Raw genomic sequence first — 13,612 nt, 5'->3', positions numbered from 1 at the left:
CGGATTTCTTGTTTTGTCCAATAATTCCCATGAATAAAATTAGCGCTTATGAATTGCGACGTCCAATGCTTCAAAAGTTGTTTGTCGTATATCTCGCTAATAACGTATACAAAACTTGATACTCCTCCAAACGAGAAAAAAAAAAGTCCTAATGGATTTAGCTGGTTCTATCGTGTTTCGACTGATCCAAACTGGTACTCTGCTTTCATTAACTTGTTACACATGCCTACCAGCTTGAAGCTAGCAGGTCCCAGTTAAGGTCAAGTGGAATCGACGGTTTCTAGCTGGCTTTCAGTTGGGAGTCAGCTCGAACCACCTGGCAAACCAAATGACCTCTCTCGTTACTGCTGTTGAGTTCAATTGTGTGTTTTATTAATCTGAGCGTATGCAGTGAAAACCGTGACAAACGCAATAATTTATTAGTTAGAGGTTATGTCCGCTCATATATAGCTGACAGCCGTCTAAGCAATTTGTCGCTGCTGATAGCGGAGAGGAAGATTCTCCGACGGGTCAAAGTTGATCTCATCAAGAAACTCTCCAACGAAAGGCTCGAAAACTGTAGAAGCGTACAAACGCCTTTCTTTACTTGTTTAAAAGTGTAACAAGAAAAAAGCAGATGCGTTATGCCAATCAAACTCCAATTTAAAATCTGAACTAACATAAAATATTTAAACCTATGCTTCCTTGATTGTATAGCATAAATTATTTCTGTAAAATTGAGAGGAGGCTTAAGCTTCGCCTTGTAGACGTGATACCACGGCTTAGTGCTGCTCTCTTTAAAAGGAAGCGCATGCACGGGAACGAGGATCCGCATATAGTGTACTAGAATGCTCTCTAGTGGCGCGAGCGGCTAGACGCAGGCGAGCCATTTTCTAACTGACACCATGAGATGGCGCCACCGTAACTTTTTGATAGGCACAGGAATTCGCAGAATTTTGAAAAGTTCGTCTGTTATCTTGGGTTTTTATTTCGTTAGCGGCTAACGTGGTATAGTCTGTCACATTGTGGTGCAACTTACAACTACCACTGCCTTGCTTAACCGCAGCTGACGCTTCTGCTCAACATATCGTAGACACCGGGGATACGTTGTCAGCGGCTGAGCCGGTTGTAACACCACAAATCTATTTGCGAATAAACTAGGATATCTCATTTAGTGATTTGTAGCTTGACGCGCCCAGAATAAGGTGCAATAGACAGTTTATATTTCAAAAGTTGATTCGGTTTAATTCGTATGGTTTAATATGTCAAAGCAAATCAGGGTGTGAGGGACGCCCTAGTGGAGGGCTCAGGAAATATTTATCACATGGGGTTCTTTAAAGTGGACCATAAACAGCCCACCCCTTTGAGGGGGATGCGGGCGGTACTTTGGGGTCTTCTAAAAACGCAATGCGGATGCATCGCTGTCAAGTGCGCATGTGATAAATGTTTGTAAGAAATGTTAATTGCAGCAATGGCCTCACATCCGTCACGTGTTTGTTTCCTTGCAGTGGTGAAGCTATCGACATGCCTGTTCAACCACGATGCACAAGCGCGAGGCACGCAGGGGACACCGGCTTAGCTCACGCGCCCGAAGTCGATCAGGCGCCAGAAGTTAACCATGCGCCCCAAGACGACCATGCACCGCAAAAGGATCAGGCGCCCGAGGATGCACAGTATGCTCAGACTCTCCAGTGTGCTCAGTCTCCCGTGGATGCTCGGATGTGCGAGGAGCATAGCCTGCCGAAGATGCTCGGTCGCCCAAAGATGCTCGGTCGCCCAAAGATGGTCGGTCGCCCAAAGATGGTCAGCCGCCCAAAGGTGCTCATCCGCCGAAATGTGCTCGGCCGAACAAAGGTGCAAGGCCGAACAAAGGTACTAGGCCGAAAAAAGGTGCTCGGCCGCCCAAAGATGCTTAGCCTCCCGCAGACGGCCGAAAATCTACGGGCGTCTGAAATTCAACAGGCGCTCGAGGATGCTCATGTGCCTAATGAAGATTTTCCCCAAGCCGCACAGTTGCCCGATGATCAGGCAGATGCAAGAGAGGCTCTGGTACTAAAAAAGTTGGCCAAAATATTTTCTCGATACAATGGTTCAGGTGTCGACAATTTCCGGCCATGTACATACCGGGATGGTCATTTGTGCCACATAGCAGATAACCTGAAAGCATGGAACCACTTTTTTTGGGATGTCAGGCTTGAACTCCAGGAAGACGGCAACTCACAGCTCATGCTACTTCCGTCAGGTAGCCCTAAAAAGGTAATAGCGCCTTACACGTATGCAGGGGACAGGGCCGCAATTCTCCTGTACCATTTGCTCACCAAGCACCGGTGTGTTGTGGGAGCTACCATCAACACCGAAATGCTCAACGGCGATGAAGAAATGGTGTGCCTGGCAGTTCGCAATAACCTGGGGCTTAAAAAGCTCTTTCTGCAGTTTTGGTCATGGAACAAGGCCGCTCCTCGAGCTCTGGCCTTGGCTGTAGTTTCCCTGGTGAATCTGGAATATCTGGAGCTGAAACAGCGCATAAACGGGCCTTTTCTCGACGACCTCGCTCCTCTGCTTGTGAAAAGTGCCTCTTTAACCAACCTTGCAGCTGCTGATTATGATCTGGACGTCACACACGCGGCTGCCAAGATCTTCGTCGCAGGGCTATTCCAAAACAGAAGCATCAAAAACTTATCGATCTCAACGAAGGTATTAAATGGCGGCAGCCCCGAGAATACAAACCAGAACTGGCCACCCTATGGCCCGTACAAACCTCATATCGCCCTTGGGGTATATTTGAAAAACAATCTGTCGCTGAGTTCGCTGAAGATAACAGCCACCGGCGTTGATCCAGAAATCGACATTCGGACAGTGTGCAACTCCCTGATGACGAACAAGATACTCACAAAACTTGAGCTAGATGTTCTGTCGCTCAGATTGGAGCATGCTGAAGCAATAAAATTGCTTCTGTGCACCAACAATACGCTCAGAAACTTCAGCTTGACATGCAGCAAAGTCGACGTTTACGCTTTGCATTGCAAAAGGTGTGGAATAAGCCATAGCGATGAAACCGATGAAAACACCAGCCACGTTGAGCCCTGGATATCCGCTCTGCTAGGGAATGATACCTCAATCGCAGAACTGACATTCTCAATGTATGGGTTTAGTCTCTCAGAGTGCAAGGAATTTTGCAGAGCGGTCAGCTTAAAGAAGTTTCTAAAGGTCACCCTTACAGACCTCTTTGCCAATGCATTAGAGGTATACAGCTTCTTGGCTGAATATGGCATACAAGACAGAGTCACTGTCAAAAAATGCACGGTGTACTACCCAGACCCCGACACGCACCCACTGAGCAACCTCCGGTTCCCCGTGCCCTTTCGCCAGCGTCAAAACATCGTACATAATTTTCTCAGCTCTCTTAAGCAGGCGCACGTCACGCTCCGAGTGATCTCTATTGTGTGCTCTGCCGGTGATACGGATCCGGCCGCAACACCGCTTGTTGAGCTGATCAGGGAGGCGACGTGCATCGAAGGCCTGACATTGATATTATACGGCCGCTATGATGAGGTCTGGAATGTGTGTGGAGGCGATATATGTGGTGCAGTGCTCCAAAATGCAAACATCAAGAATTTAACCATCTTGTTTCAAGGGGAGGACTGGGGCACAAGTGACACTGAACCAGTGGTAAGCCTTGTACACCAAAGCCGAACCCTGCGTAAGTTTGGCTTAGGACTTTACAATTGTGAAATTTTTGAACGCTTCATCGCAGACCTATCAAAGCCACAGCTCCTGGAGAATTACACATTGCAGCGCGTAACTTTTTACACGTGTGGGCCTTGTAAGAGAGAACGCCGGGACATCCAAGATATCGTGAATAGGAATCGAGCCTTGACAAAACGTGCCACTCACTTCGTCACAGGCACCCATGTGAAGAGCGCAGCAGAGGCCTTTGAGAAGGTTAGGGATTCTCCTGCACTGTTAGATGAACTTCAGTGCACGGCGAGCGTCGACGAAGCTCAGGCAAAGGAAATGATTTCTAGTTCCGTGTTCCGACTGCAAGACTTCGGCTTTTTCATGTGCCTCGCTGGCGTTACCTCATCTGAACTCATACAGTGCAACCCCAGGGAGGACAGGAAGGCTCAGCTGAGTGACTTGCCCGAACCCTGTCTGCGTCACATAAGGAAGTTCTTACGATTGTGGGACGTCATCGATTCAGCGGAGTAAGCACAGGTGCAGCAGTTGCCATCACACTTTGATTTGCTTTGTATACCTTTACATGAGAGTTATTGTAAAGCCTGTGCAGCTGAGTGTTTTATGCCGAGGCAGACATGTATGTTATAGAGCTTGATGAATACTCCTGTATAAATAAAACAATCAGTGAACGTTTTTTTTTTCATTTCGAACCAAACGCATCACTATTTCCACAGGTAAAGGTCAACATGGGTTGCCATTTGACCGTCAAGAGCCAGAAGACAGTTGCTATGCGGTTCAGGAGCCTATGAAAATAATATGACAGATGCGACGCCTTACCTTTGCTATCATTCAATTTACAAAGTCACGGTACGATATGAATTGACCTTGAAGGAGCCAGAGGACAAAGTTTGGGTATGGACCCTTTTCTAAAGTTTGGAAGTGAGCTTCTCTGCACAGATAATCCCTTTTATCATGGTGGCCAAACCCGTTTTGGGGAAATAGTTTGGTAGCAATTTTAGTGTGAGAAGAATGGACACAATCAATTTCCTGCGCCCCTCTGCCTTGTGTTGCTGCCGAAATTATGGGATTAGAAGCTCCTCTGCGAAACCAGTTCCTCCAGAGTGTCATTTATACCGCCTCCTCTGCCCCTACGTCCTGCTGGTTTTCAAAAGGGAAGAAGTTCTGCTCGCCAGGTTTGTGAATGACCTCTGAACTGACTTCTGTCAGGTCAGAGGTCATTCACAAACCTGGCGAGCAGAACTTCTTCCCTTTTATCTTGCGCTGCACCCGATGTCAGCTCCCATAACAGGTTTCGCCGCCATGGTGAAGGAATTTTGCTGTGCAGAGCAGCTGACTTCCAGAGTTTTGCAAAAGGTCCATAATTATATGGCCTTATCCCTTCCCCCAAAACCTCCGGCCTCTCGCGCTTAAAAAATGCGGTGTGACCTTGACCTGGTTTAAAGTCTCTCTAATCTGATTATGCCTATGTATCCATCATTGATACTGCGCTTTGCTTTCACCAAAAACTAGGTTGGAAAAGTATATTAAGGAAACAATATGAGCCGTGGCGTAGTGGCTAAGACGCCCGACCACTGTACCGGAGTGCCCGGGTTCGCTTCCAGCCGCCTGCGGATTCGATAGAGTTGGCCTTGCTTTCGCTTTCCTGCCAGACCTCTGAAGTTTAAAGTGGTGGCTTTCAACACAGATGCAGGAGCCATTTCTACAAAAAAAGAAACCGAGAGCATGGTGCTTACCTCTCGCGTCTAGCGCGCGGCTAGACGCCACCGCCGTTGTCCGGCGCAAGCACCTGACCCTGCTCGGGAGGCGCCTTTCTATGTCGAGATGTTAAGCCGCGTCCGCAAATTGGACCGCCTTGTAGAAACGCCTTTGCTAGTGCGTGGTTCTTCGACGCTAGACGCTCCCGCCTTCTCACGGTCGGTGCTGGTGACGGCATGGGGACACTTCCCAGTGGTGGCCACATAATTCGTACGGCCACTGCAGTTTGCTGGTGGGCTTCCGTCGTCTTCTTTGCCTCAGCCCCCTTGTGCTCTGGCAAGCTCGTCGCGTCCTTTGAAGCCACTTGACCTGTTTCGGGCGGGTCTCCCGTTTGTGGCTGGGGTGCAGCTTCATCGACGGGGAGGGGAGGGGGTGGGGGGGGGGGGCGTCCCCACTGGAATCCACCGAAGAGTCTGGCGACCCAGCCGGCTTGCCTACTCGTCCGTACCTCTCGCTACGTACTCAGCCTCAGCGATGTCCATCATCTCCCTATCGACATTCGCTCCGAGGCTGGTTGCCGACGCATAGGTGCGGACGCAGTCTTTGTCCGCGCGCCCGTAGTGCCTGCACTTGGAGCACCTGGGCATCTTGCAGTCGTGGCGGACGTGACCCGTGCCGTGGCAACGCATCGGTCGCCCAGGGCCACCACTAGAGCCAACTAACCGGCAGTTCTCTGTCCCTTGTTTTTTGCGCGGTTTCATGATGCATTCCAATACTAGCCAACAACTAGCCCGTCGCTTACTATTATACTCACCGGCGACTTGAACCTGATGGGGCAGGTCTTTAACTTTCTTGCCAGGTTTCAGCTTGAGCAGCACTGTTCTCGTGGTGGACCCCTTCTCCTTCATGCCGGCAACACGCCGGCGCTCCCTCGTCACCACGGTCACGTTCCCGAACACCGCGAAAACAGCGCGGATGTCGTCGCTATTCACGATCCCGGGCGTAGCTCTGCCCGGCTTCGCTGAGCCACGTCCGGGATCGTGAATAGCGCCTCTTAACTCTCCTTCTCTAGCATGAGGATGATAGTAGTGATGATGATAGGCTAGTCATCGGCGCAGCGTATTGCCGTTTCCTGAAAACTACAGCAACGGAGGTGCCGGGTGCATCACTCAAAAATACGACACAACCTTACATTTGTTCGAGCATGAAGCGCAATACGGAAAGTGAAATGCAATATTAATAAAATAGTTCTATGGATTGAAAGTATTTACTGTAAAGAGCGTAATACATCGGTGGCGTCCGTCGCGCCATCTTTGCTGCGTTGAATAAGTTAACTTGAAAAATCGCCACGGCATAAATCCGTAAGAAAACAGTTTGTTGCATGTTAAAACGCGATTGTTGCTGAAAGCTGTCTCTGAACGCAACCTAAAGTTAACATACACAGTGAAAACGAGAATTGATTATTGTATAGTGTAACCGTTGTCATACCGTCCCATCCTGTCTGCGTTCGCTGCTGGTTTTTCTGCTATTAAGAGCAAGAACATCGTATTATGCAACCTAAAGAGGAACATACCCCCGGAAATATATGTCGTAGTTTATTAGTACGCAGGGAATTAAAAAAAAAATAAATGTTCTGCCTACAGTAATTGAGCACATGTCTTACATTCAGGCACGTGGTCTTAGTCCATTGCGCCACAGAAGCTGTTTTTTTTCTTTATTGCCTGGTCTTGACAAGAGAACAAAATCAACAAAAATCACTCAAATGCTATTTACAGACGTTATTTACATATGACACACTAAAATTCACGCATACACAACAAAGGCTCTAGCCTTGAGAGCCACTCGGGAGGTTCTGCAGTAGCTTTCTGGATTGCCAAATACCTCCACAATTTCCCGAAAATAAATTCTGGCATGCCATGCATTTTTATCGCAATGTGCGGGTCTAGCGGAAAATCTTTCATTAGCGTCCTTTGCAATATGTCCCAAAAATATACTCCTTCCCAACAGTGTAAAAAACCATGGTCTATGGTTTCTGGCTTCCTGCATATTAAACAGTGTGATCCCCAGGGGATGAATAATCCCTTTTTCTCCAAAAATGTTTTCACCGGCAAGGTTCCCGCGTGCAATTTAAAAAAGAAGGTTTTTGCTCCTGGCGTAACCTGCATTCTTTTTACCCTTTTTAAAACATCTGCACCTGGGCCTCCATCGTACAAAGGCACAGGGAACATAATGTCACACAGTGCACGATACAATTTCTTTATTTTTACTGTAGACAAATAATCACTTGAGAACCGCGCTCAAAGGAACCAAACACTTGCTACGACTTCGTTATAAAAGCCCTTAATCGCTGCGGAAAAATCTTCCGTTGAAACCCCATACTCCGGTAGCAGCCGCCTCAGTCTCACTTGGCACACGGTGCGTAAGAACGGGTCGGTCGGGTCTCTAAAAAATAAAAAAAAAAAACGACTGACCAGCTGTGGCAAAAACTGGTGGCCCAATCCTAGCCCACCATCTTTTAGTCGTCTGAACAAATGAGTACGGCTGCAGCGCTCCCATTCAGATGCCCAGACAAATACAGCGAAATTACTGTGCAGTTATAATAAATAAATTGGTTCACAGGAAGGGAAAGGCGCAGTAACTGTCACACTTGCTCTGTGGACACCCGAACCGCGCCGTAGGGGAAGGGAGGAGGGTGGGAATGAAAGTGGAAAGAGAGAAAGAGGAGCCGTAGTGGAGGGCTACGGAGTAATTTCGACCACCTGGGGATCTTTAACGTGCGCTGACATCGCACAGCACACGACGCCTCTTCGTTTCGCCTCCATCGAAACGCAGCCGCCGCGGTCGGGTTCGAACCCGGGAACTCCGGCACAGTAGTCGGGCGTCTTACCACTGCACCACCCCGGCGGGGTACTGTGCAGTTTCTGAATATTTAACCGTGAACAGTGCAATACCTGCATAACATACCGGAGCTTCCTGATAAAGAACAAATTGCAAACTGTGGCCTTTGCAAAAATAGATAGGTTGGTCCCTTTCCACTTTTCAGCTTTGTCCTTTATCTCTTTAGCCTGCCCTATCTCCAATAGTGTTGACTGTCACGGTAAGCCATAAGCGGAACTCCCAATTGTACCTATCTGGTGTAACCGTCCAAGGCACACTGGCAAACCGTTCAGGCGTAGATGGCCACCTTCCATGCCAAAGTCCGATGCATTTCGACCAGTTAACTCCACTACCGGTGACGCGACTGAATTCGCGCAAACACTTCACAGCTTGGCATATATGCTCCCCTCATCATCGGTAAAAACAGCGATGTCGTCTGCATACGCTAACAGCTTTACTTCGGCTGCTTGTACATTGAATCCCTGAACGCTATTATTCTTGAGTATTTTCGAACGAAGGGTCTTTATATAGATGCAAAATAAAAGAGGGCTGAGGGGACAGTCCTGGCGTACGGAACGCTGTACACTGATGGAATCCCCTAAACATTTGTTAACAATCAATCTCGTCGTGTAGCTCCGGTACGCCAAAGCCACACCCTCACGGACAACAGAGCCGACATTCACATGGTCTAAAATGGCAAACAACAGTTCGTGAGCGACACAGTCAAATGCCATTGCTAAGTCAATCTGGAGAAAGACTACCCAACCATCACTGTCATCGCAGTATTCTAATACACTGCGCGCTTTATGGATATTGGTGAAAATGCGGTTTGTGACCGTGCCGTGTTCTTTGAAAATATCGAAGAGCGCCTTCGGACGGAGAGACAGCTTATAGTTATGGGGGATTACAACTGGGTGTTCTAAACGCGCGTGACAAGACAAACAGTCGCGCTTTCCGTGACAGGAGCACTGAAGTGCCGTTAAGAATAATTGACATCTATAACTTGGAAGACGTTTCAGAGTGTCTGGGGGGAGAACGGCCAGTAAAGTATACGCGATTCCAGGGCTCAAGCCATGCACGGTTAGATCGCATCTATGCCTCCGTCGATATCGTACCACAATGCAACAGGTACGAAGTACCGGTGTCGTTTTCAGACCATTGTATGGTTCAATGCTGCGTCGGTATTGTTAAGCGTGGGAATGGGTTTTCGTGGGAAATGTGGACGTTAAACAACAAGCTACTTGAGGATGAATTGTACAGTCGAGCGGTAAGAGAAGAAATAGCAAAAATATATCCCCGAAAAAACATGACGATTTGGCAGCAGTGGGAGCTCTAAGGAAGACTTTAAATTAAAATCAATTGAAAGATCTGCTATTATAAGTCACGAAGAGAAACAAAATAAAGTGCAGTTAAGGACACTGCTTCATAAAATGGTAAAACAGGAAAGCCGAGCATCGGGCGAATGGATGGAGGACATAAGGAAAACCAAAGAAAAGCTACAACCAATTGAGGAACAATTGAGGAACAACGTTATCGGGGAGCGCTGGTTAGGGCAAAGGCCGAAGGCACAGCTGCAGGCGAAGCGCCACCGAAAAGAGCGCTCGGTTTAGAAGAAGCCCGTGCTGAAAGGAATCACATCGAAGAAATAAAATGGGGAGGGATATTATCAACAGACATGAATCATATCAACACAGCGTTTTTCAAACATTACCAGCCGCTCTTCGCATCACACCCGGTAGATGTTATTACATTTAAGGATGAGTTTCTAGCTGAACTACCGCGTCTCGACGACGGAAAAAAAGACAGATAAGAATTGGACATAATAGAAACGGAGGTGGAGCACGCAATTGATACATTAAACCCTGGTAAATCCCCTGGAACGAACGGGTTCAGTGCGACTTTTTCTAAAGTACTTAAACGCGAAATAGCCCCTGTCCTAACCGTAATCTTTAACGAAGCCTTCAAAGAAAAGGCTCTTCGTCCATCATATGGGTCGTCCCACACTGTGCTCATTCTGAAAACAAATAAAATAAGTAAGTTAAGACTGGTTACTGCATACCGGCCAGTAGCACTCACAAACGTGGAGTACAAAATTTTTATGAAGGTTCTAGGGCGAAGGTTGCAGACCGTGATTAGACACATAGTTGGGCCTCATCAGACGTGTGGGATCAAAGGGCGCTCCATTGCGCCACAGAAGCGACGGACAGTGCGGTCTTTCAATGCGCTCCTATTCGTTTTGATTCAACGTACGAAAGATGGCGCGACGGACGCAACTGGCATGATCAGAGGATTACTGCAAGCAACTTCAATCATGCAAACCATTTTATTGTGTATGAATTTTAGTTTATGCGCTGCAATGTATACTCAAAATCCTTTTTGTTGTGTTTTATTTTTTAGTGACGCCACCCGGCACTTCCATTGGTGCAGTTTTCGGGGAATGGCAATTGGGCAATGCGCATCGGCTTTTTCGGGCGAGCGTGTACTCAGCATTGGACAAGATTGGATTGGCTTGGATAGAATTTGATTTAATCCCAGTCGAAAAAAACTACAGAACTCTGTCAAAAATACGACAAAATATCCTGTAGTTTTGTCGTAACCATCACATTTTTCTGTAGTTCTGTAGTACTGTTCTGTAGTTCCGTAGTTTTTCTTTAGTATATTTCTGTTGTCTGTAGTTATGTAGCACTTTTTTGTTGTAACTACAGAATTGTCTGATGCTACGACAGAATGTTCTGTTGTCACAAAAGGTTTCCCGTGAAAAACCGCACAGAAATTCTGTCGTAACATCAGAAAATTTTTGTAGTTTTTTGTGACTGGGATTGGACAGGATTTAACTCGATTGTATCTGATTGGAATGAACTGTACTTGATTGGACTGGAAAGGACTACACTGGGTTGGATTGGATGGGAGGGAATAGATTGGATTGGAGAAGATTCGGCAGCCCAGCGCCAGGCACACATGGCCTAGCTGAGCTAAGCCACCGCCAATTTCCAAGCGTAACCATAGCTCCCTAGCATTCGCTAACCCTCTCTTTAACCAGAGCTAACCAGAGTGGCTTAAGCAGCTAATTTTTTGCTTTTCTTTGTTTGGGGGTGGGGGAGGGGGACGGACGAGTCTTTAGTGTCTTTTTTGCTTCTCAATATTTTGAATGCAAAAACAGGTAGTGCTGCATTCTCATTCAATATTCGACACTAGGGACATTCTTCACGAAATTATTTTCTGAAAACGTAGTGAACGCACAGGCTGTCTAATGTTGAATGACGGACTGCTTTTTATAGTGGCCAAACAGCTCTTTACAGCTTTCCAAAGTCGGAAGTTATGGGGAATGCACTGAGTTGACACCTGAATGAACACAAATGCCATCATTCTGGAGTTGTGATGGATGACATTTTTTTTTTTGCCCATAAATGTTAAGACGACAAACATTATTCGCCATCAGCAATTCATGGAAGTAATTGAATGTACCGAGTAGTGAGCATACAGAAAATGTGATGCATGCATTTTAGGGCTGGACATATTTTCAGACAAAATTAAGTTGGAAGACGTGTGCACATCCTTGTTTCTCCTGCTACGATAGCCGCAATAGCAAACCTCACATCCACTGTAAGCTCGCTACAAACGGTATTGCTGTGTGGCTAGTGCCAAATGTTTGACAGTTTCACCCCTACCGCATTACACTTTTCTGATGACAGCCATGAAAGATACATAAAACAGCATTATTCAGCGATGTTGAATGGAGAAAACAATACCGACGTGTCTTCTTCTTCTTCTTTTTCTACTTCTTCATAATCTTCTTCTCCATTTATTTTTCTTTCCTGCTTCTTTTTATTCTTTTTGGTTCAAGGTCATTCGTGGAGTCGGCGCCATGGCAGAGGTGCGACCACGCTAAGAGGCGAAGTGGCTGACATAGTGTCAAAAATGACAGATACTGCGCCTTTGCTTTTAAGTAAACCAATTATTATGATTAAGAAACTATATGAAAACGTGACCATGACCGGCTTAGCTGTTGACCTTCAAAAACAGGTGTATCCTTGACATGATTAATTGTAGATGTCTGGCATTCCCAGACGACCCTTGATGTACGATGAATGTGCGACAGACGTCCTTTTTCGGAGTTTCGGACGTCCGACAAAGATCACTATATGCTCGATTTACGTACCGCGAACATCCGCCGAGCTACCGTTTGTGACTCCGGGTCAATCCCACGAATGTTCGGCGAACATCCGGAGGAGGACATTCGGACGTTTCCTGGAACTAGAGCTACTGTATAGGCGTTGACACAGTTCCGCTTTTTTTTTTTCTTTCGCCACGTACCTAGCTACCGTGAACCACAGTGAAGCAAACCAGACCTTCAGTCCGCCTGTTTTTAGTCATACATTGTCGGGATGGCATGCTTCGCTGTGTTCGAGCTGTAACATCGATCACCGTTTTGATTAGGGCCGCCAAAGTAATCAATTCGCAACTGCCGTTGCAGTCTCGCTGCTGGACTCCTGCAAAGAGAAAGTATGACTTCGCTGCACAACTTGATTGCTTATTCGGCACCTTTGCGCAACTCTGGCTAAGCCTGCAAAGTATTTCTACACGAAACTTGCTCCCAGGGCTACTTATTGTAAAGATTTGCTAATAACATTCGTGGAAAGCTCAGCCAGCATGTGTCACGCCAGTTTCAGTTACATTGTAGAGCTCAATGCCTTTGTCATGCAGTGAAAAGCTGACAACATGATATGTAACATGTTTTAAGTTTCCTGTTTTCTACTTTAACACAGCAAATCATTGAACAGCATTGTGCAATTAAACTTTCTATCCAAGAGGCACATTTTCTAGCCGAGCTTTACAAATACGCCTTGTCTCTCAAAACATGCAAATTGCACAGCACACTGGCATGCGTAGTTCTAAAAACAGTATTTTACATTCTTTTTATTCATTATTGTAAAAATAGTACATACTTTCTGCACTAAAAATATTTACAACTAAGCGGCATACAAAAATAGAGAGAATGACATGGCGAAAAAGGCGGCCAACTGGAGCACTAAGAATCTACCTGAATAATAATTTTTAAAATATCCTTGGCTGTGATAGTTATTCCCTTAGGAAGGTGCAAGATGTAAAAATGATTTATTGAAACCAAATATTTGGGAATGGTGAGGAGATCGAGTCCTCTTCGGACGGCCTCCCCAGGCCAGAATGCCGGCAGCCGGTAATATCCTGCTCACTCGCTTGATCAGCCGTTGCTGGTCTTGCAGGTCTGAGCTGGAAAAAGCTGTCTGCATTGCTTCAGCAAAAGAAGGGAGAATAAAAATCAAGTTATGTATGCTGCACCAAAAAGGGCTCAGGACCGAGAACGCTGCCTGGCGAAACACCG

The sequence above is a fragment of the Amblyomma maculatum genome, chromosome 11, assembly GCF_055883805.1.
Source record: "Amblyomma maculatum isolate TAMU_Amacu chromosome 11, ASM5588380v1, whole genome shotgun sequence".
NCBI classification, from domain to species: domain Eukaryota; kingdom Metazoa; phylum Arthropoda; class Arachnida; order Ixodida; family Ixodidae; genus Amblyomma; species Amblyomma maculatum.
Note: the sequence above shows the minus strand (reverse complement) of the source record.